This window comes from Babylonia areolata, chromosome 13, assembly GCF_041734735.1.
Source record: "Babylonia areolata isolate BAREFJ2019XMU chromosome 13, ASM4173473v1, whole genome shotgun sequence".
NCBI classification, from domain to species: Eukaryota; Metazoa; Mollusca; class Gastropoda; order Neogastropoda; family Buccinidae; genus Babylonia; species Babylonia areolata.
This window is the reverse complement of record NC_134888.1, coordinates 11,214,606-11,238,796: the sequence shown is the minus strand read 5'-3', so window position 1 is coordinate 11,238,796 and position 24,191 is coordinate 11,214,606. Positions and strand designations below refer to the sequence as shown.

General features: G+C 40.9%; 2 protein-coding genes across 3 annotated transcripts in view; one reads left to right on the top strand and one right to left on the bottom strand.

Moving 5' to 3' along the window:
* LOC143289337 (acyl-coenzyme A thioesterase 9, mitochondrial-like) overlaps positions 1 to 95 on the bottom strand; it is a 61,850-nt gene extending 61,755 nt beyond the window's left edge. Inside the window, exon 1 of the mRNA XM_076598338.1 lies at positions 45 to 95. The gene's annotated coding sequence lies outside the window, so the exon portion shown is untranslated. The remainder of the gene's footprint in view (positions 1 to 44) is intronic.
* Positions 1 to 24,191, top strand: part of LOC143289052 (uncharacterized) — a 294,182-nt gene that overhangs the window by 5,067 nt on the left and 264,924 nt on the right. The gene's annotated exons all lie outside the window — the stretch shown is intronic.

Here is a 24,191-nt window from a genome sequence, read left to right as displayed (position 1 = left end):
GAGGAAATTTTCTATCTAAAATTATGTTTAAATAACATACTTACCGTGACCCAACTAGTGCAGACTCTGGCAGGGGTCTGACATTCCTGTCCTGTGCAAACTACTATCCGCCTATGCGGAGAAAACGAAACTACGGCCGATAACCTCCCGGAAATAGGTAACCTCCCCTTTGTCCCGCTGGCTAGCGCCCTCTTTTGACGGCAATATGCCATCACCAGTGCAGCGAGCAGGGAGAACAGGAAGCAGGGAGGACGGGAGGGTCTTAAATTTAGGTCACGGTAAGTATGTTATTTAAACGTAATTTTAGATAGAAAATTTCCTGTGTGTCACATACTTAACCATGACCCAACTAGTGCAGAATAGCGCGACAAGGTGGAGGGCTTGCCTGTTCTACTGTCTGAGTGCTGTGATGGCCTTTTGTGCAACTACCACAGAAGCGATGCCTCTTGAGCCATCATCCCGCAGGCGTGCGACGTCTCTCAGGTAGAAGTCGATGAGCCATCATCCCCAAAGCGATAGATTTCCCTCAAGTAGAATTCGACGAAAGTAGAGTGTACTGTGTCACCTAAGGATATTGGTGCGGGCAAAGAAGACAGATGTCCGCAGCTGTATTGTGGGAGAGGTCTGTGGACCACAGCTGTGCTGATAAATGTAGTGCAAAGAAAATCGGGTCGGTGTGTTGAATCCACACTTTACTGAGAGCCCTTCGAATCAAAGGAAGGGAAGGAAACACGTACCCTTATAGGGTTGTCTCATTTGAGCGCGGTTGAGCGTCAATGCAAGGAGGTGCATATGTGGTTTGATCTGATGATTCCACATCGGATGTGGGCCAATAGTGGAAGTGATATATGTGTTTGAAGGAAACTGTGGCACGAGACAGAGGTAGGCCACCATGTTGGGCTTGCCTTAGGCATGACAGCCAGATCTGTAGAGCTCCTCCATGAGAGCTGACAGGCGATGGGCGCTCCCCCCACCACTTTTTTGTCGTTGCCAAAAAATGACAGCACTGGTATGTTGCCTATGCATAGAATGGCAGACACTTGGCTACACAAGACTTGATGTCCCTGGTGTCTCTGGGACAGGGTTGTATAATTGCCCAGGTAGGTACCATCACGAAGGGGCATACGGAAGGCTTGGTGGCTTCTCTACCTGAGTGTGGCATGTTGGAGCAACCTGCAGAAAGTTGTCGGCAGTCAATGGCTGGGTTGAATCAGGCTGTGGAAGTGCACTTCATGTGCCCGCAGTCACTGAGTCTCATTCTGTGATGGAATTCCTAATGGAAGAGGGTTTCCATGGGGAAAATTTTTGCTGAAGGTTCTTTTGTGAGAAAGAGGACCGGATCCATGACAGGCCTCTGGCAGTGTGTGGTGCACATTGAGTCTGGGATGGAGCGGGGTGGGGGCAGGGAGGTAAGTGGCTCAAGATGTGTTGTACTGGCCATTTACATCAAAGCACTGATCTGACATACGTTTTCAGTATGGCCAACTGCAAAGTGAGAGCTGTATTATCAGTGATTTCTTAATTGCAAAGGGAAATCATTTGCAGCTTAGTCTTTCATGAATGACTATGTCTCTCAGACTAGAAGTCAAATTGCACTGGGACTCAGTGCTGTAGCCTTGGGCCTAACTAGCCTTTGGGATCCGTCCCAATGATGAGTCCTAAGGCTCTCTTGATCGAGGGACTGGGGATGTAACTTGGGCAAAACACTCTCTACCAAGTGGTCTTTTTCGGAAAATACTAAAATCAATACGACGAGTGGACTTCACAGATCTATTGGCTGAACCTGAAGGTCATGGGCAAAAATCAATTGCGTACACATATTTATACACATTCAAAGCACGTGCTCATATTCTTCGCGAATGCGAACGACGCCATTTTGTTTCAAGTTGTTGACCTGCCCGTTCAATCCTATATTCAATGGACAATACACGATAACATGTGATGGAAAGTTGGAGAAGAAGACCGTTAAATATTTATTCAGAGAAAGATTTGTGAACGCTTCATCACTTACTGGATTATGCCCCAAACTGCCATAAAAATATCCACAGAATCAGTCAGAATTCACAGTTAAAAATTGTAAACCATGCGAGTTAATACCCTTGAATTGATAACGATGAAACGAAAAAATTTCCAGTCTTGACTTTTCTCAAAATGAAGTCCTTTTCACTTCTTACAACGTTTAGAAGTACTTGTACTTGGCTCAACATGTTATTAGTTTAACAGAATACTAAATTTTCATATCAACTTTAAAACTATAAAACTAGAATGAGCATAAAAGAGAAATTGAATCGACCGTGTCGTACTACATTCCCGGCGGGTGTAACTAAACTTGTACATCTATCTAGATCTAGAGAAAACGGCTAAATGTTGCAGTGTGATTGCAGCGATAGCCACGTCTCCTTTACCGCGGACTTAAAAAGAATTTTTTATTGCCCTTAGAGATTTTTTTAATGCCCAAGATACACCAGAATAATATAATTTAAACAGCGTTCTCACTGCAAATACCACAATTGATTTATCGCCCTTTAAAAAAGTATGTTCAAATATTGAATTTTAGAACGTCAGATGAGGAGCCACGATAGTGTAATGGGTAAGACAGTATCTTCTCACCCGAACACGCGGGGTTCGAATCTGGTTAGAACTTTTTTTTTTTTTTTTCTTTTTTTTTAACCCGAAGCTTTATAATAAGAAATACAGAACACATTTTAACGATTAGATTTTTTTTAAAGTGTATCACAAGTCAGTCTTGAAGGCCTTGCCTCTCTTGTTCTCTTAGCTTTGCATTGGGAAAAGACAAGAAACCAACTCTGATGACAAAGAAAATATTTTTGATAACAATAAAGGGGACTTCCCACGATTTCTCGCAACTGAGAGAAAACGTGGGATGGGAACGACGATTTCTCGCAGTCCCATGATTTCTCCCAAAGTGAGAGAAATTGTGGGCTTACAGCCCCTCACTGCCTTCCTTTAGATATAATCTCAAGACTTGCCTCTTCCAGCAGCATTTTTCTCTAGACCCTCTCTCATACATGAAAATAGTTTGTTGATTGTGTATGCATCGAATATATGGATGGATGGGTGGGTGGATGCATGCATGGATGCATGTATTTATGTGTATATGTGTGTATGTATTGTACGTACGAACTAGTATGCATATATATATATATATGTATGTATGTATGTATATAAATATATATATATATATATGTGTGTGTGTGTGTGTGTGTGTGTGTGTGTGTTTATTGTGCATGATTGTGAGTTGAGGACTTAGTGTGTTTCGTATGCCTATGCGTGTGGATTATAAAGCACTTTGTGCAATGAGGAAAGCACTGATAAATGTCCAGTTATTATTCTTGTGATAGCGTTAGCGGTGAATTTGGCTGGGGCATTGCTTTATTAAGAGATTTTTTTAAAGAATTTGCACATCCTTGCTCACAGCGCCAAGTTGTAACAAAGTACACTTGGTGGTAAAGGGCTGTGGTTTAGGGATGGATTTAATTTTGATAAAAGAACTGAAGCATTAAAGGGAATAATTTGGATCTATTTTGTGATGGATCAAAATCGTGTCGGATCAAAATCCTGTCATAAAGATATTTTGAAGGATCTTAATCCTGTCATAAAGATATTTTGAAGGATCTTAATCCTGTTGGCGACGCCACTTTTGTAACCGAGTTATGAACTGAGTGGTTCTATTTGGGGACGGTACAAAAGAACTAACAAAATGATGTGCTTCGGTTCAGTGCACGGCTGCAAAAGAACTAACTAAATGATGCACTAAATAAAAGGATAGACAAGGTTTCCCGCGCACAGGCCAGGAACATATAGAGGCCAGTCACAAATGGGTTTTTCTATTGTTTTATTTACAATAGTTATCAGATGAGAAGAAAAGCTAAGAAGAAAATATAAGAAGAGAAGAAGACAAATAATGAGAGAAGAGATGAAAAGAATATATAAGAAGAGAAGACAGTGCCCGGAATGACACAAACAAATGTCATTAGCATAACATGTCGGCACAAGTGAATAGTAAAGCACATGTGTACATATTACATGGAAAGACTACCACTTGGTAATGCATATATGTGAAGACCAAACACTGACATCAAATGACATTTCTAATACATTTAAATAGTGCAATTTAAGTGATTGAAGCTATACTGATTTAGTGAAAGTACACTGACAGTATAGATTAGGTAAAGCTTACACTGTGTCAAAGTGACTCAAATGAATCAGTTTATCATGTAGCGCTGTACTGGAGTAAGCCGTATAGGAGAGGGCATGATTTTAACCATTAAGTGGTGAATGACTTACACAAGTTATCCGTTGCATCAAAGCCAAATATCAACACAGCTAAGCTTGTGCTCAACATTTAAATCTCCTCTGCTGGAGCGGGATAAGTAACCTAACCTTCATCAGTGACAGCAAATGAGAAAGAACGCGTCATATGCACTCACTAGAATATTCTCGAACAAACAATCAGTGTCCAGAGACGTCATTGACTGTGACGTTAAGAAGAATTAAATGGGACACTGCTCCAAGCATATGACGACATGGCAATTTTCTAAATCAATCATAGCCGAGCTGTGACTACATGTCAAAGCAATAACTGAACAAAGCAATATCAACACTCATATGAACGCACGTACTGTGTCGAAGAATACAATTTACAAATCATCAGCACATTCTACGCACTAGTACTTACAGTGATACATAGCGAGATGTCAGCCCTTGTGTGAACACACAAGACAGACACTCACACACTGCTTGTGACGCAGCAAGAGAGAGAGAGCACCTCTGGTCAGATGACTGACCAGGTATGAAGTGACCACTCATCACTCACTGTGCCAATTTATGCAAGTTAAGCGGACTGCAAAGACAGTCACGTGTGCTGCGAAGCAGATCGGCACAAATCAGGCCAAATCTGACAACTGTGTTTCTTACAATGTGTTCAGTGATAGATTTCTAAATGATTCCTGAACCGATTTACATTTGATAAGTCGCAAAAGAAAGAAAGTCGCAAAAGAAAGAGCTGATCGCCTACTTTCTAATGAGTATAAAATGAAGTGTTGATTATTTAAGATGAATTTATAATCTTAAGTTAAGTCACCTGAGTAGGGTCAGTTTTAACGAGCTCATCACTGAAAATTACAAACTGCGTTAAATCAATTTAATGTAGGCAAACATAAATGGAATAGATTTAAAGATGGAATTGTGACGATTCTGTCAGTATATAATACTTGTAGTTTACTGATCCAACAAAAGTGATATTAATAAAATATGGTGGAGCAGAAACACAAGTTTCTGATCAGCCAATGACGAACCGTGACACTGGTCGAACAGGGAGTGTGTGGTGAGAAGGACAAAATGACGTAAGCGGCTTTGCGTTCAAACCAGGAATGGCGTCACACATTCTGCGCGGGCCATTGAAGTCCAGCGGGTTAGTTGTGAAAACTGACGTTGTCTCCTAATACAGCTTGTGTGTGAAACAGTTTTTGAACCAAGCAGAGCACTTGGTTACATTATTATTATCATTATTATTGTTAAAACGTGGGATCCGCATAGAATTAGTTTTTTTTATGCAGTAACAAAGAGAAGGATTGACATTACACCGATATGTGCACTATGGGTACTTCAGCATGGACATTGTTGTATTCCGTCACAAATGGCAAATGAACGCTTCATATCAATTTCAAGCGGAAACAGAGAATAACGACGTTTCTAGCATCAAATGAAATCAGACTTTATGTTAGCTTTGAGTGGTAAGAATCATGCTCCATACAAGTAGTAAACATTGTTGCTGTTGAAATACGTTAATGTGCTGACTGAAATGTATTGATATGCAAATTAAGTCCTGATTTTGTGTTCCAAATGCACGGATAACTTAAATTTTGATTTGTTGCACTCATAAATGGTATAATTGACAAAACAACCACAAATTTATACAAATATTTGCCCATAGTATAGCCAGATTTGCCAGATATATTTCAGCCTCCAGACTAATTATCATTATTATTACTGTTATCATTCTTCTTCTTCGTATTACTATTATTATTATTATTCTTGTTTAGGAGTCTAAATGAGATCAGTTGTTGAGAATTACCTTTCCATGAACTGATATGACCGGCTTTGCAAATGGTGTTGTACTCACTGCTTAACCAAGTACTGAATAAATCTGTGTGTACTGGAAAATCATAGTTAGACAAAGAAGCTAAACAAAGAACTCACATACATGGTGTCAGAAGTGTTACACCCACCGGTAATGTACGACACGGTCGATTCAATTTCTCTTTAATGTTAATTCTAGTTTTATAATTTTTAAGTTGATATGAAAATTGAGTATTTTTTAAAACTAATAACATGTAGAGCCAAGTACAAGTACTTCTAAACGTCGTATGAAGTGAAAAGGACTTCATTTTTAGAAAAGCCAAGACCGGAAATTTTTACTTTTCATCAATATTAACTCTCATAGTTTATTATTTTAAAATGTGAATTCCGACTGATTTTGTTGATATTTTTATGGCAGTTTGGGACATAATCCAGTAAGTGATGAGGCGTTCACAAATCTTTCTCTGAATAAATATTTAATGGTCTCCTTCTCCAACTTTCCATCACATGTTATCGTGTATTGTTGATTGAATATATGATTGAACTGGCAGGTCAACAACTTGAAACAAAATGGCGACCTTCGCGTTCGTGAGGAATATGAGCACGCGCTTTGAATATGTATAAATATGTGTAGCAATTGATTTTTGCCCATGACCTTCAGGGCTCAGCCAATAGATCTATAAAGTCCACTCGTAGTATTGATTTTAGTATTTTCCGAAAAAGACCACTTGGGCAAATGAACATCGTGAAAGCCTTGTACACTGAGAGAAAAACACACAAGTTTTTTTATGTATTGAGTATAATTTCAAAATGTAATGTTTAAGATTAGGAAGATCAGTTTAAAGCAAATTACGGAACATAATGAATACTGATTTGAAGAATTTTGTTCAAAATTCATTGTTGTATATCGTGCAAATTAGCAATATTAATCAGAAAAATTAATTTTACCCACCCAATACCTACCACCTCTCCCCTAACACTCAGAGAAATAAAGCAGACTGGTTTCAAACGTATTTAGAGTGTTCTGTGATGTTTTGACAATTGATTTCAACACGAAGCCACACGATTTCGCGTCTTGAAGGTAACTGAAAGGCTGTCTTGGGGCTAACCTGATGCTTATAAATTTAACAAGATCTTGTCTGTCTCTCCAATCCTCAAACAGCAAACACTTCAAGAATGTGATTTCATGGGGGCAATAGTTTTATAGTATGCTCTTGTTTCCAATTGATGATTAACTTGTGGACAGTTCTGGGTGTAATGATTTCACATTTGCATTTGCTTTGTATATCTGCTGAAGTGAACTTGGTGATGGTGTAAGAAGATACAATAAATGGCGTCAAGAAAGAGCAAGCATAAAACAATCTCACATCAAAAGTAGAGGAAATCACAGACTGCATAAAATGTGTTGAGGAATCGAGTGGACAGCCTTTTATCTGTTTTTCTAATTACCTTCAGTTAGAGAAGCTTCAGTTAGAGACGCTTCAATCAAGAGACAGACGGAGATTGCAGGAACCTGCAAACTCCCTGAATTGCATGGACAGATCTGCAAATTTTTGAAGACCTAAACAACCACCACTGTGTCGTTTAAGCACCTCTACAAAAGATGATAAAGTTGTTCAGCAGAGGCCAAAAATTTTAGGCATTCCTCTGAGACATTGGGAAAAGCATTTTTCAAGCCTGACTGTAAAAAAATTTGCAACAGAAAAGTAGGAAAGGAAACTAATTACAAACAGCTATATTTGGAGAAACTATTAAGAGAAGCTGCAACTTATAGACAAACGAAAGTTGCTGTAATCTACTAACTCCCCGTATCGCATGGAGAATATCTTTGCGAGTTCCAAAGAAGCAAATCCAAGAGCATGGTTACCTTGGATATTGTTATAAATGGTCCACAAAGAACTCTGTCGTTGAAGAACTTCCACAGAAGATGAAGAACCTGTTTAGCAGCCAATAACTTCTATGTAATCTTCTGAGACACAGGAGAAAGCCATTTTCAAACCAGACTGTACTGTTTTCAACAAAGAAGGAAAATTAATCAAATAAAAGGGAACGTGAACAACAGAAGGAACTACAGTATTTGAATATGAAGGTTGGAAAACGGTGCTTCAAGCTGCAGAATAGGAAAAAAGGATGAACTTACTTACGGAGAATAAGGTGCTTTGACCTTTTAGCATGGGAAACAAAATCTCACTATAGCTGCTGCAGGCAATATTGGTGGGGTCTGGTCTGTTGGAGAAAAGCTCACTAAGAATTTATACAAGACCAAGATGAATCAGAGACCCTCATGCCTACATGGCAGGGTAAAAACGGTAAAAACACGTAAAAGCCCACTACTGTACATACGAGTGAACGCTGGAGTTGCAGCCCACGAACGAAGAAGAAGAAGAATAATCAGAGGAGTTACTCACACAGGCTTGCTTTCGACCATGTGTGCCAGGTGATTGACAAAGAAATCATCAACAAACAAAGTACTTTGGCCGATAAAACATCCAGATCCCAGCTACAGAGTACAGAAGCAGAAAAGAAAAGTTGAAGCTATGATCAGAAACTGTTGTATGTTGTTGTTTTTTCTCTTAACCAGGAAGAAAAGCTGCAGCCTTACCTTGTGTACAGTTCCGAAAAGTCTTGGAAACTCCATTGGCTCCATACCGACGATATTATTCGGCGTCGGATTTTCTACCTAGTCAGTTGAAACTCAGTTAAGACTGTACTGAGGTACGATTTATACTTTCCTTTCTAGTTAAGGAAAGAAAACGACGGTATTTGCCAAGAGCGTCAACTTTCTTTTCTCACAATTTTCTATACTTTGTAGCTCAGATCAGGAAGCTTTCTCTGCCAAAGCGCTTAAGTACATATTGCACAACTTAGTATCATGATAATCTGTCTGATGATGATTTCTATGTCAATCACCTGGAACACGTGTTCCAAAACAAACGTGTGTGAATCCTCAATATCCTCCTGGCCTGGTTTAAGTTCTTTGTAAGCACTTCTCTAACAGACTGGATCTCTCAGGTATTACCTGCAGCAGCTGTGGTGATGATTTAGTTACTGTGCTAAAACGTCAAAGCACCTTATTTTCAGTAAGAGCTTTTAATCTTTTTCCTATTCTGCAGCTTGAAGCACCATTTTCCAGCCTCCTGAGGTTGAGGAGTGAGCCATCTGTGCGGTACCTGATGCCAATGCCTACGTCAGCGTCTCTGAAGGCATCTGTCAGCATGGCTGAAAACATGAGACTGAACAGGGTGGAGGCAAGAACACACCCTTGCTTGACTCCGTTGGAGACAGGGAATGGTTCTGAAGTCTCTCTGTTGTCTTGGACTCGGGCCAGCATCCCATCGTGTAGTTGCCGTATGATGGTGATGAACTTTCTGGGACATCCGTACTTCGCCATGATTCTCCAAAGGCCATCTCTGCTAACAGTATCGAAGGCCTTGGTCAGATCGACATAGATGGAGTAAAGGTCTGCGTTCTGTTCCTGACACTTCTCGTGCAGCTGCCTGGCAGCAAACACTATGTCGATAGTCCCGCGTTCTTTCCGGAAGCCACACTGGCTCTCTGGTAGGAGACCTTGCTCAAGGTGCGCTATGAGATGGTTGAGTAGCACTCTGGCCAGTCTTGCCTGCAACGGACAGCAGGGATATTCCACGATGGTTGTCACAGGCCTGACGATTTCCTTTGCGCTTGTACAGGTGTATGATGGAAGCGTCTTTGAAGTCCTGTGGAACTGCCTCATGCTGCCAGATGAACTGGAACAGCTGATGAAACTTCTCTGTCAGCGCCATACCACCTTCTTAGTAGACCTCATCTGGGATGGAGTCTGAGCCAGGGGCTTTGCCACTGGATAGCAGACGGATAGCTTTCTGGGTCTCCTCCAAAGTTGGAATGGGATCCAACGACTCATTGACTGGCACCTGGGGGAGTCGGTCGATGGCTTCATCATTGATGGTGGAAGGGCGGTTCAGTACGCTGTCAAAGTATTAAGCCCATCTCTCAAGGATCCCGTCCTTGTCAGTGATTAGGGTAGAACCATCAGCACTGAGGAGTGGAGCAGATCCGGAGGTGGTGGGACTGTAGACTTCTTTCAGGCCGTTATAGAAGTTCTTCATGTCGTTCCTGTCTGCAAAGCCCTGGATTTCATCAGTTTTGTTGCTCAACCAGGAATCCTGCATCTGCCGCAGCTTCAACTGGATGGTGCTGCGTGCGCTCTTCAGTATGTCTTTCTTTGACTGTGACTTGGGATCTTCAATGTGGGCTCTGTAGGCTTGATCTCAGTGCAGTTCTCATCAAACCAGTCTTTGTGCTTCCTGGCAGAAGGACCCAGGCACTCCATGGCAGTGTTGTACACCGTCTCATGCAGTGCGCCCCATGCTGCCTCCACATTCTGGTTGTCCAGCACGGTCGACTCAAGGCGTTCCTCCAGGGTGTCAGCAAAGCTCTGCTTGATGTTGCCTAGCTCCAGCTTGTTGACATTCAGGCGTTTGGGTGCTTTCATGCCCTGAGGCCGTCTCTTGGGCTGGATGTGGAGGTTGACGATAAGGCGGTGGTCTGTCCAGCACTCGGCGCCGCACATGGCCCTCGTGACTCGTACGTCCTGCCTGTCCCTCTTCCTGATGATGACAAAGTCGATGACATACAGTTATTATGGAGTGCCAAGTATTGGTTTGATTATTTCCATGTTGTTTAGTTGATTGTGTAATTTATATACAAAATAAAACGGTGGTCGACCCAAGAAAGTCCGGGTAAAAAAACAAAACAAAAAAAACAACAACTCTGTTTTACATACTGAACCATGAACTTAATGCTTAAGTATATGCGTATGAATTCCACATGTTGACCTTCCGATGTACAGATATTTGCATAGCCCCCCCCCCCCCCCCCCCCCCCCCCCCCAACCACTCCAAAACACACAGTAACATACAAATATACACATACTCACACACTTGTGTTTGATACATTTCGAAGTTTAATTTAATTGTTGTAAACTGTTGTAATCTTACCAATTGACTGGTTAGTTTACCAGTTGACTGGTTAGTTTATTGCTACACTTATAAATCTTTTTGCAGATTTGTTTTTATGTAAACTGAGGCGAGGAAACTACATGATTAGATAAGGCAAGAGTGGGGTGGAGAAGTTGTTGGATTTTCGTGAAAAAAAGCACAATAGTGGATATACGTTAAAACGGATGGACAGATGGAGACATACAGAGTGAGTTAACTGAACACCCATAGTGTGTGTGTGTGTGTGTGTGTGTGTGTGTGTGTGTGTGTGTGTGTGTGTGTGTGTGTGCGTGCGTGCGTGCGTGCGTGTGTGTGTGTGTGTGTGTTCAGGTGCCTCTTTCTGTCTCTGTTTTTCCGTCCGTCCACCTGTCTGTGTCAGTCCACCTGTCTGTCTGTCTGTCTCTGTATCTCTCTCAGTCTGTCACTCTGTCTTTTTCTATCTCTGTCTATGTATCTTTTGTGTCTGTCTCTCTTTCTCTCTGTCGCTGATGGCAGATCCCATCTCCGTTGTACGTGCAGTGAATTTGAAATCACTTTCTCCCGCCATAGACTGCTTCCAGAGTTTTCATCAGATTAACGAAATTTTGAGAAGACTGGACTGTAGAAGGTAACCTTGGAAGAAACCAGTCAGAACAGTTATTACATGTGAACTACTCTGTCTGTCTCTGTCTCTCTATGTCTGTCTCTGTCTCTCTGTATCTGTCTGTCTGTCTGTCTGTCTGTCTGTCTGTCTCTCTCTCGTGTGAGTGTGTGTTTTCGGTATTTTGTATTTCTGGCATTGATATTTACATGGAACTGCTACAGTTCCTTCAAAAGTAGTGTCAAATTAAGTTTCGGTGTGATGTTTTGGATTCTTTGCAAACATTTTTGGAAAGCTGAATGAAAGCAGTAGCAGTGTCAGCCATTCAAACCATGCATTAATAACATGTAATGTGTTGCCGAAGAAAAGTGCATGGGATGCAGATTTCATGAAAATAATAATGGAATTCAAAGATTTGAAAAAAAAAGAAAGTCGATGAGATGCCAATGCCCAGAGCGAGGATGCATCCATGACGTCCTGTTACGGGTAGGGAGGCAGAAGACGGTGTTTGTGATAAGAAGGTCGTGCTCGGCACATGTCTGGAGAAGTAGTAGACCGTTGGAGTTACAGTTACCAACCCCATGCTTCCCAATCACACCTTCCCAGGAGGTGCTGTAACAGCCAACTCTCGCGTTAAAGTCACCAAGAATGATGAGTTTGTCTGCGTTGGGAACAGTGGGGATGACAGCGTTCAGGTCCTTGTAGAACTTGTCCTTGATCTCATCCGGGTTGGTCATGGTGGGCGCGTAGGCGCTGACAATGGTGGTAAACTTCTTCCCGTTGCATAAGGGAAGTTTCATCGTCATCAGGCGATCGTTCACTCCTTTCAGGGGGCCAGCCAGCTTGCCAACGAGGGTTGTCTTCACTGCAAAGCAAACTCCAACCTCACGTCTCTCCTCAGGTCCGCGACCACTCCAAAAGAAGGTGTAGCCTGCGCCACCTGGCTAGTTCACTCGCAATGAGTGCTGTGCGTCTCTGTGGTCTGTCCGAGTCGCCTCTGTCCAGAAGCGTACACACGTTCCATGTGGCAATGGTCAATGGGGTGCTCTTTGTTTTCTTCTTTCTTTTCTTTGTGTGTCGACCGTTTGAGTAGGGCCCCCGTCAGCCGTGGAAAGCTGACTAGGGTGATGTGGAGCAGGCAATGTTTAGGGCACCTTTTCTAGCCCCTTCCTCGTGCCATGGAGGTGAGCAGTGCTGTCCTGAAGAGGGCTGCTCAATCGCTCAGGGGGCTGCCGATCTCCACCGCTGCTCCAGTCGGTGAAAAACGACCCTATGGCCTGAGCCGCCTGTGTGCAGGTCCGCGGCTACGACTGCCAGTGTACCCACACCTGTCGCTTCGTCGCTCGCCTGTCGCCACAGGGCTTGGGGAAAATGATGGTATGGGATGAAGGATGACTGATGACTTGCGCGATGACTTTGTTTGTAGTGAGGAGGAGTTGCGCACCGTCGACACTCACTCTCTTGTCCGAGACCGTCTTTATCCAGTGGCAAGACTAAGTCAAGACGACTGGAAATGGAAACGGATGCAGTGGATGATCATGCTTGGGTAGACAAGCCCTAACTCACTGAAAAATGCTTTCTCCGATGTTTCGTAGGAATGCCTAAAAGCTTTTGGTTGCTGTTGAACAACTTTGTCACGTAACCGGCAAAGGTTGAGGATCCACCTATAACTCGACCGGCCCCGCGCAAGCATAATAATATAAAAATAAACAAAGAAAAACAGCAACAAACAACTAAGAAAGAGTGGGTCTCCGGATACTCGCAGGTTTAGTGAAGTGCAGCCAACACCAAGAAATTTATAAACAATACAAAACTTTATTCACTCACCCACATAGACATACTGACAACAGAAACAGCAGTGAGGCCCAAAGTAACTATTTTCCTTTTCACTCCTCCCAACCTTACTAACCCGCTACCATAATTCACCTCACTGTATCAAAAGTATTTTCGAAATACAAAGAAAAAAACAAAAACAGAACAAAACACCACAATCGCTTGAATAAACACACTCACCCATGTTGTGCACTGCTCTCACACATACACACGCATCCTCTACCGTTCATGTTTGGGTCACCTTGGTCCTGAGCACGATGGTCCATGCACAGACAAACCTCCAAGATGTCGGCAACCACTCAGAGACCTAGTCCTTCTGAAGACAGACCATGTGCTGAGGGTATCCAGCAAAGCGGTAGTCAATCTCCATACGCGGTGGGGACAACTCCGTGACAAGGAACACTCGGGCACTAGGAAAGGCTGCAGGCGCCCAGGAAAACGGCGGATGCTCCGGAAGGTGGGTTGAGTGAATCCAGGAAGACCACAGGCATCCGAAGAATTTGCAGGCACCCTCAGAACTTTCCAGAGCTGTAAGCAGACTCGGCTTCAAACACGAGAAAAATGCAAGAGGATGCATGTGCTATGGAAGAAGAAAAGTGTATGGGTTTCACACACACTCACACGAACAGTTGAATGTCTCACTTGAAAAAATTATCTTCGTTATCTGCTTTTTGTGTGTGCTTTTTTCTTCCGGGAGTGGGGGCGGCGATTTGCGGGCCTGCAGCTTCACTTAGGTTGCTGCAGGGCCTTGGGCACGGAGGACTGAGTGCAGCTCCGCATGCAGCTGCGCCTTAACCGTTAGGGCCAAAATCCTTTTTCCTTTTTTTTCCGCTGCGCCTTAACCATTAGGGCCAAAATCCCTTTCCCTTTTTTTCTGTTTTCATCCTCTTTCCTCTCTCCCTCTCCACGCTGCGACCTCCCACATGTCAACAATAGCCGGACTAACGGCTGATGGACATCGCAGGAAGAAGAAGAAGAGAAAAAAAAACCACACACAAAAAACAGAGACGCTTGCACACAGATATACACATAAACATAAAGCTGGATCCACAAGGGTAAAGAGAGCTATATGGCACTGGAATTAAATTGGCAAGAGTATATCGAACACAGAGACAAAAAAACTGAAATACATCTCATTGGCCTCGTGAGGGGAAAAAAAGGGGAGATGTAACCAATTCCAGACCTGGTCGGATGAGGACCCAGGAACGAAGTGGCACCGGAAGCCTCAAAACCGAACGGAATCGGTACTCCTCCCCAACTCCAAAAGAATGGAGCAGGGATTAAAAAAAAGACAACCACCTCTCCCTGACCGGGAACAAAAACCAGTGCCCGAAACATCTTTCGCTGACAACAACATCGCCAGGTGAACCTTCCTCACCTAAACTGCAGCTCAGATTAGTCACGTGCAGGTAACCCTGCACGAAAAAAACAACCTGAGCTGATTACGAGGGAAGGAACACACACGCACAGAGAAAAGAAAAACAACAACAGCAACAACAAAGAAATAACTGTATTCGAGGGGTCAAGTTGACCCAACTGTCCTCTTTCCCCCCATCACCACACTGTCGCACGCGACAACCTTCATCATCATTTAAAAAAAAAAAAAAAAAATTCTGAAGCTTTTTGCAATCCCCATGCTCTGGGCTTAGGTCCTCAAGAATTTGCAGACATGTCCATGCGACATAGGAAGTCTGCAGGTTCCAGCAGTCTCCGTCCAATTATGTTTTCTCTAACTGAAACTGCAGCTGTTTGTATAAGAATACAGATAAAAGGCTCTTCACTCGATTCTTCGAAATGTATGCTACAGGTTGAGACTTCCCCAACAACCCTCTATGGAAGATTGTTTCCTGTTTGCTCTTTCTTGACGCCATTTTCTTCTATCTTCTTATACCATCACCAGGTTCACTTCAACAGATACACAAAACAAATGTAAATTTGAAATAATCTGTATTTCTTTTTATCACAACAGATTTATCTGTGTGAAATTCGGGCTACACTACACTACAGCGCCACCCATTTTTGACTCACTTGTGTAAACAAAGTGAGTTTATGTTTTAACCCGGTGTTCGGTTGTCTCTGTGTGTGTGTCTGTGTGTCCGTGGTAAACTTTAACATTGCCATTTTCTCTGCAAATACTTTGTCAGTTGACACCACATTTGGCATAAAAATAGGGAAAATTCAGTTCTTTCCAGTCATCTTGTTTAAAACAATATTGCACCTCTGGGATGGGCACAGAAAAAAAAATATATAAAAAGAATCCAAATTATATGCAAACTGAATTTACTGTTATATTTATATTTTTCTTTATTCTCTAAACTTGGCACTTAAATCTGATATTCTGACACAACAACAAGAGCAGTCATTTTTTATCATTTTTGTTCAAACAGGAACTTCTTTTGCTAAGCATGGAAGTTACATTTCTGGTGCATGTCTTTGCTGCAGATAGTGAAAAAAGGGAAAATAATCTGTAATTAATGCTAGGGGGGTTAATTTGCTTTGAACTGATCTTTCTCATCTTAAACATTACATTTTGAAATTATACTCAACACATAAAAAGCTTGTGTTTTACTCTCAGTGTACAGGGCTTTCACTATGTTCATTCGCCCAAGTGTTCTTTTTCGGAAAATACTAAAATCAATACTACAAGTGGACTTTATAGATCTATTGGCTGAGCCCTGAAGGTCATGGGCAAAAAATCAATTGCGTACACATATTTATACATATTCAAAGCGCGTGCTCATATTCCACCTGAACGCGAAGGACGCCATTTTGTTTCAAGTTGTTTATCACAACAGATTTATATATTTCAATCCTATATTCAATCGACAGTACACGATAACATGTGATGGAAGGTTGGAGAAGGAGACCATTAAATATCTTTTCAGAGAAAGATTTGTGAACGCCTCATCACTTACTGGATTATGCCCTAAACTGCCATAAATATATCAACAAAATCAGTCGGAATTCACAGTTAAAAATAATAAACCATGAGAGTTAATACCCTTGATGAAACGTAAAAATTTCCAGTCTGGACTTTGATCAAAATGAAGTCCTTTTCACTTCATACGACGTTTAGAACTACTTGTACTTGGCTCTACATATTATTAGTTTAACAAAATACTCAATTTTCACATCAACTTTAAAACTATAAAACTAGAATGAACATTCAAGATAAATTGAATCGACCCTGTGGTACGACTGATTCCCGGCGGGTGTAACTAAACTTGTACATCTATCTAAATCCAGAGAAAACGGCTAAATGTTGCAGTGTGACTGCGACGATAGCCACGTCTCCTTTACCGCGGATTTAAAAAGAATTTTTAATTGCCCTTAAAGATTTTTTGAACGCCCAAGATACACCAGAATAATATGATTTAAACAGCGTTGTCACTGCGAATACCGCAATCGATTTATCGCCCTTTAAAAAAAAAGCATGTTTAAATGTTACATTTTTGAACGACAGTTAAGGAGTCATGATAGTATATTGGGTAAGACAGTTTCTTCTCACCTTCTCACCATCATGCCCAAAACTGCCCACTAGTTTATCATCAACAGCAAACGAGTGCACGCTATAAAATTATCACCCCCATAAAATCACATTCTTGAAATCTTTGAAATATTAACATCAGGTTGGCACCACGATGGCCTCAAGATGCTAAGTCGTGTGGCTTCGTGTGGAAAACTATTAAAAAATCATCACAAAACACTCTAAATACGTTTGAAACCAGCTTTAGTCCTGTAAGCGTTGGGAGGGGGAGCGGCCGGTAAACTTTATCTTCCTGATTATTATCGCTTATTTGCACGATATACAATATTCATTTTTAGCACATTTTTAAAATTGGTATTTTTTGTGTTCTGAAGGAGGGAAACATGACAAATGTAATGTCAGCCACAAAAAAGACACGATTTTACGACTAGATGGCAACTCTTGTCAAAACAGCATTTTGGGGGTACGGGAAAAAAAAACTCGACCAGTGTGACTCCCCAAAGGTTCAAACGTTCGTCCAAACGTACTGAAATAATTCCTAGAAGACCCCTGCAGATCACCGTGGAAAAATAGTTTTGGAAAGAGTGATATTGAAGTGATGAAATGAAACAACCGGGCAATTTACGCTAATTCGTTGAAGCTTTGACAGTAGGCCAATACAAGCAGAAAGAATGTATGAAGATATCTCAATTCTGGATGTCTGTTCGAATGGAAAGGACCTTAATGAAAAAGAAAACATATAATATGTGGTGGTTTCCTTTATATAAATATGATTTATGAGGTTTGAATTTGAGTACGTCTTAATTTCGTTGACGGGGCGCCAGAGGGTACCTTTGTGCCAAGGGCAATATCTCTTGAGTGCGTCCTTTTTTTTTTCTTTTTTTTTTTTTAACATGTAAAAATGACTTCAACAGACACGGAAAACATTTTTTAGTCTACGTCATTCCTGGACAGACCCCTCGGCTTTGCGGACTTTTGCCTTGCCTTATATTCAGTGCGGTATCGCTATAGATAAATAATCAGGCTTCAGGCCATCCTGTGCGATCATCCCCAGCACTAAATTTTGACACATTAGGTCTTTTAGTATATAATTTTCACCGGCAAGTGCCAAGAATCAATACGGTCACAAACGAGTAAATTAAAAATACTGGAAAACAAATCTTCTCACATAATTACACATTCAATAACACTACAGCCATATGTGGACACAACCTTGAAGTCACCGCTGAGGTCAACATTGTGAAAACCATTAATTACACAACTGAGCAAATTGTGCGAGAAAACATGGGATTGCGAGAAAGCGTGGGTCACAACCCCACTCGCTAACTCAACTTGTCCTCCCAAACTTCATCGTTAAGTTCTTTGTTGTAAATCTTTATCACTCTCGTGAAAATGCACGCTTCTTTGTTGGACATAGACAGATGCGGAAGCAAAAAGGGTCACATAAGATACACTGACCGACTTCAAAATGATATGGAATCCTTGGTGCAAAAGATTTTGTGTACATGATCTCTCTTTTTCCCCCTCGCTTTTTCTATTTTATTTCATTTGATATATATACTTATATAGCACCTATTCTCGGTCAGAGACCAAGCTCTGAGCGCTTTACAAACATGGGGTCATTTGCACAACAGGCTGCTTCCCTGGGTAGAGCCGACTGACGGCTGCCATTGGGTGCTCATCATTCGTTTACTGTGTCATTCAATCAGATTTCAGGCACGCACACATACTCACTCAGACCGAAATGTAACATTTTGCGTGTATCACTGTTTTGTTTATTTACCCCGCCATGTAGGCAGCATACTCCGTTTTCGGCGGTATGCATGCTGGGTATATTCTTGTTTCCATAACCCACCGAACGCTGATATGGATTACAGGATCTTTAACGTGCGTATTTGATCTTCTGCGTGAGTATACACACGAAGGGAGTTCAGGCACTAACAGATCTACACATAATTTTTAAAACAATTATGTTGACCTGGGAGATAGGAAAAATCTCCACCCTTTACGCACCAGGCACCGTTTCCGAGATTCGAACTAGGGACCCTCAGTTTGAAAGCCCAACGCTTTAACCACTTGGCTATTGCGCCTGTCTATCTCTCTCTCTCTCTCTCTCTCTCTCTCTCACAGAGAGAAACACACACACACAAACACAAACACACTGTCATTTAAAAAATCTTTTGGAGGGTTTGGAAGTAAAATCGATAAATGATTAATATTAGATAAAATTAGAGATTTCAATGTAGCGACAGGCCTTATAGGTGTACTATTTCTTTTCACCCATATTTTGAATAAGGCCATCATTTCATCCAGTTTCTGTGCATAATTCACCCTTTCATATTCTTTAACATCATTCATAAACCATATTCCTAGTATCTAAAAGTTTTCTAGATTACATTTAATATCTAAATGCTGAATATATTTTGTTTTTGAATCCTTTCTACTTCCTAACCATACAGCTTGTGTTTTTGTACATTCATGAAAAGGACTTGCCAAATTATTCTGCTTGATAAATAGATCTTTCAAATGATATGACATCAATAAGCAATTTTGCGTCTTATACCAATGTAATATATGGAATTGAAAATGTTTGACCTAAAAGAGCTCTCTCACTTTCTGTACGGTATCTGTTATCTGCCTTAGTGTCTTACTCACAGAGGAAAAGGTCAGCATCAGCGCGGCAGCAGTCAGCCATATGTACTGTACCGCGCTAAAACTTTCTGGCGAGCTGCATTCCGCGCTTGCGAACCTCCCTCACACGCTCTCGCCTTGCGACTCTGTAAGTGTGAATAATGATTATTAAAAATGAACCTCTACTCATGTTCCCCTCCCCACCCCCACCCCCGCCCCACCCAATTCAGTTGTAAACTTTTCATGAGTGTGATCCCTGTAATTTACTCTATTTTATCGTAAAAAGAACGGGTTTGTTGCACACGTTTAGACCATTTTTGAATTGGCCCTGGACTAATAGATCCAACTGCGGAAGAGCAGTAGAGCGGGAGAAAAGAAGGTGAAGATGGGTAGAAGGAGGGAGGGTGGCGCGATGACGGCACAACCTGAAAAGGGTGAACTTTGGGAGGGAGATGAGAAAGGGGCGGGGTGGTGGAGTGGTGGTGGTGAAGGGATTGGGAGGGAAGGGGGGCAGAGTTTGGGTGGTGTTGTGTGACACTACCTTGCAACTTTAGACAGTATAATTCGCAGTCTTTTAAGAAATGGTACTCACTCTCCATTGTTTCACATTGTAAACAGTCTCATTTCTTTTGGGACGTTGAAATATCTACCTTTTTCTACTGCTTGATCATGACAGGATATCCTTAATTTGCACAATGATTGTTTTGGATTATAATTGAGATATCCTTCAAGTGAATAAAGTTAGGTTCTGTATTCGTGTGTAATTCTATGATAAAATAATAGTTCAAATTTGTTTCTCTTCCAATATTCTAGTTTTTTCATCATAACGTGGCAAAGTTTTTGAATATTGAATGTGGACTGGTTATTCCAAATGTGTCCTAAACCAAGATTTTGTAATATAATTACAACAAAGTTAATCCATGTTCACTGTTTTGTTTCCTCTGTAAACATGTCATAGTTTCAGTTTTAGTTTCAGTAGCTCAAGGAGGCGTCACTGCGTTCGGCCAAAACCATATACGCTACACCACATCTGCCAAGCAGATGCCTGACCAGCAGCGTAACCCAACGCGCTTAGTCAGGCCTTGAGAGAAAAAAACACAAAAAAACGGGGGAATAAATAATAGATAAGCTTACATAAATAAATAAATAATAATTATAGTATAGAAAAAGGTAGTAGTACTACTAATACTAATAAAATGATAATAATAAAAAAATAAATAAATAAGACAACAATGGTGATAAATAAGCAAATAAATGTAAAACATGAAGACACACATTCACACATACACCCACACATGCATAACAGATATGCACCAAACAGGCACACACACACACACACACACACACACACACACACACACACACACACACAGATGAACACTTACTTGTACAAGCACACACACATACGCCCATATCTCCCACCCCCAACCCCACACACATATATAAAGATATATATATATATATATATATATATATATATATATATACGTTCCAATATCCTGTTGCTCCCACAGTGTAGGCATGCATACACTCATATACCTCATCCTCTACCCCACCTCCCCCCCCCGCACTCCCACCTCCCCTCACATACACACACACACACACACACACACACACACACACACACACACACACACGTACACAGAACTCTCCTGACACTTGTGTACACTTACACTCTCGCGCATTCACAAACGCACTCAAAAGCACAGACCCACACATACACACAAACACACACATACACACACGCACAGAGGCTGCCACTGATTGGCCGCAAGAGGCATGGGAAAAGATCTCTGATGCCAAGAACGTGACGTATAGTGTGTTGCTCAGTCTATTGTATTTGGAAAGGCCCACAGAGACTCTGTTCCGTTTTGAAGAAATTTGCGCAATGTTGGTTTGGAAATGATGCCGATATTTGTTTGATTTGCAAATATGATATTTGTTTGGTTTGATTTTGATTTGTTTGATGTCGTCATAAACAAATTTAATATACCAATTTGCTCGTGCCTGTGTTATGTGAAACTAAATTTTATTATTTGACTAATCACTTTATATGTTATGGGGTATTTACCTCACTGAGTATTGCTGAATTTGTGGCTTTTTTGTGGACTCCCAATGTTTGTTTAAAAAAGCTTAACTGAACATGCTCCTGTGGAAATTTGTTCACGAGATAATGGTTATACAATTTGTCAAAGGTAAAATTATTGTCTGCTGCTTCACAAGTGGGGAACCATATTTCTGCTTCATAAGTTAGTATAGGCGAAACATCAAATAATTTAGACATGCATGTGTGCTTATGTTTTAATTTTTGACAGTTTTTTTTTCCTTTTTTTTTCTTTTTTTTTTTTTTTATAAAGATTTTGAGATGCTTTGTTCCCTTTTTTTGCCAGATGTTCTGGAGCCTTTTTAGAATTGCCTGATTTATGGAATATCATTCCAAGATATTGATACTGTTCAGTTGTTTCTATGACTTCTGTTCCACATTTTGAAAATATTTGAGCTCGTGGTTCTGTTCCTGAAAATTTGACTGCTTTTGTATTGTCTCTATTGATTTGAACACCACATTGTTTACAGTATAAGTGTAACTGGTTTAGTTTTAGCTGCAGGCCATGTTTAGTTCTTGAAAGTAGTACTAAGTCAAAAGACAAAGATATTTTTATTATTATTTTGAGACAGACTAAGTGTTGGTGAATCAGTATCTGGGAGCGAATCAACAATATCGTTTACGAATGTATTGAATAATGTGGGGCTCAGTGTATTTCCCTGTAGTACTCCTCTTCGAACATAGATTGAAGGGGAGAACCCATTTTCATTACGGGTGCAGACTTTTATGTCTGTAAACATACTTTGTATCAAATTGAAGCACCTATCTCGTCTACTTATTTTTTGTCGTTTAATGAAGATACCTACATGTGAAATGTTATCAAAAGCTTTTATGAAGTCAACGAAACATGCACCTAATCTGTTCTTTCGATTAAAAAAAGAATTAATGGAAAAATCAACTATTTTTTTCTACACAAAAATATGGTCTGTAGTTCTAAAACCTTTTCTTCATCCAGCTTCTTCCTTTGCAAGGAAATTATTTGATTCTAAATAATTATTCATCAGCTGTTGAGGATTAGACAAAGTTGGTTACTTAAAGAACAATTGATAGTTATTCCTCTGTAGTTAATTGGGTTTGATTTATTGCCCTCTTTATGAAATGGGATAGATAACCCATTTTCCCACAAATCCGGATAACATCCACTTTTTAGAACATAATTAAATACTGTTTTGATCGTGGGACGTAGGTCTGGTAAGACAGCTTTAATCATCTCATTTCTGATGCCATCTATTTCCGCTGATTTGTGTGTTTGTATGTGTGTGTGACTGTGTCTGTTTGCCTTTGTGTCCGTGTCTGTACGTCGGTATAGACATTACACAGCGCAATTGAGCGTATTTCACATGGAATGGCGCTTTATGAATTAAACACACACACACACACACACACACACATATATATATATATATATATATATATGATTTCTCACGACTTAGATCTTATGAGTCAAGAAACAATAGATGACGTGTACACTTGAATACTGGGTCCTACCCTTAATCGGTAAACAACGAATGTTGGATCAAAAAGTGTGATACCGTGTTTTAAGTGCAATGGATACGAGGTGGAAACAAGCACGAGCCCGTTAAGGCTAAGCACACGAGTTTGACTCAGGTTCAACAGAATCAGTCACCTTGTCTCCATACAGGAAATTGAACCTACAGCATTTATATAAATTTTTCTTTGCCAACACGTTTTGCCCGACAGCATGGCAACTAATCTTCCCATAATTTTCCAAATCTTGTCTCGTTTATGTGGGAAAAAAACTATATGAAAACGGTTTAGGTTTTTTCTTTTTAAAAATATGTCAAATGCAGGAAACACTTCAGACAGAGGTCCATGAAATCCACGAAAACAAATTACAAAACACACGCAGTAGTAAGCCAAAAGTGAAATTAATACATCAAGTAGCTTGTGAGTAGATGCCTGGATAAACATGACAAACATTTGAAAGATCTGAATGGGGAGCACACCTTTGTACCCCAAGGTGTATGTTTCCTCCGGGTGCATGTTCCCACAAAAATGTTTTGGTAGATCTGTATCCCCCAGTCAGTGTTCCGCAAGGTCTGTATCCTCCCATATCTATGATCCATTACATCTTTCCCTCAAGTCTAGATAGTCACCCAGATATGTCTTTTTCATCATTCATATACTTCTGGGTAGTTTTTAGTGGTCGCCAGTGGTCAGTAGTAGCCCGTGGTCAGTCAAACATGTCATGAAGTCCAAGTATATACTGAATAAACGTCACTAAAATACAAGCTGATCAGCTTTTGGATTGACGTCAGTTGTGGTCAGCAGTGGTCAGTTAACGATGAAAAAAAAACCCCCAAAACCCGTCACAATAACGCACCAACTTAAACGAAATCTGAACGCTTCCGTTGCAGTCAGTGGCGGCAAGCAGAGGCCAGTAATGGACAGCAATAACGAGTAGTTGTCAGCTTATAATCAAATCATATCAAGAAG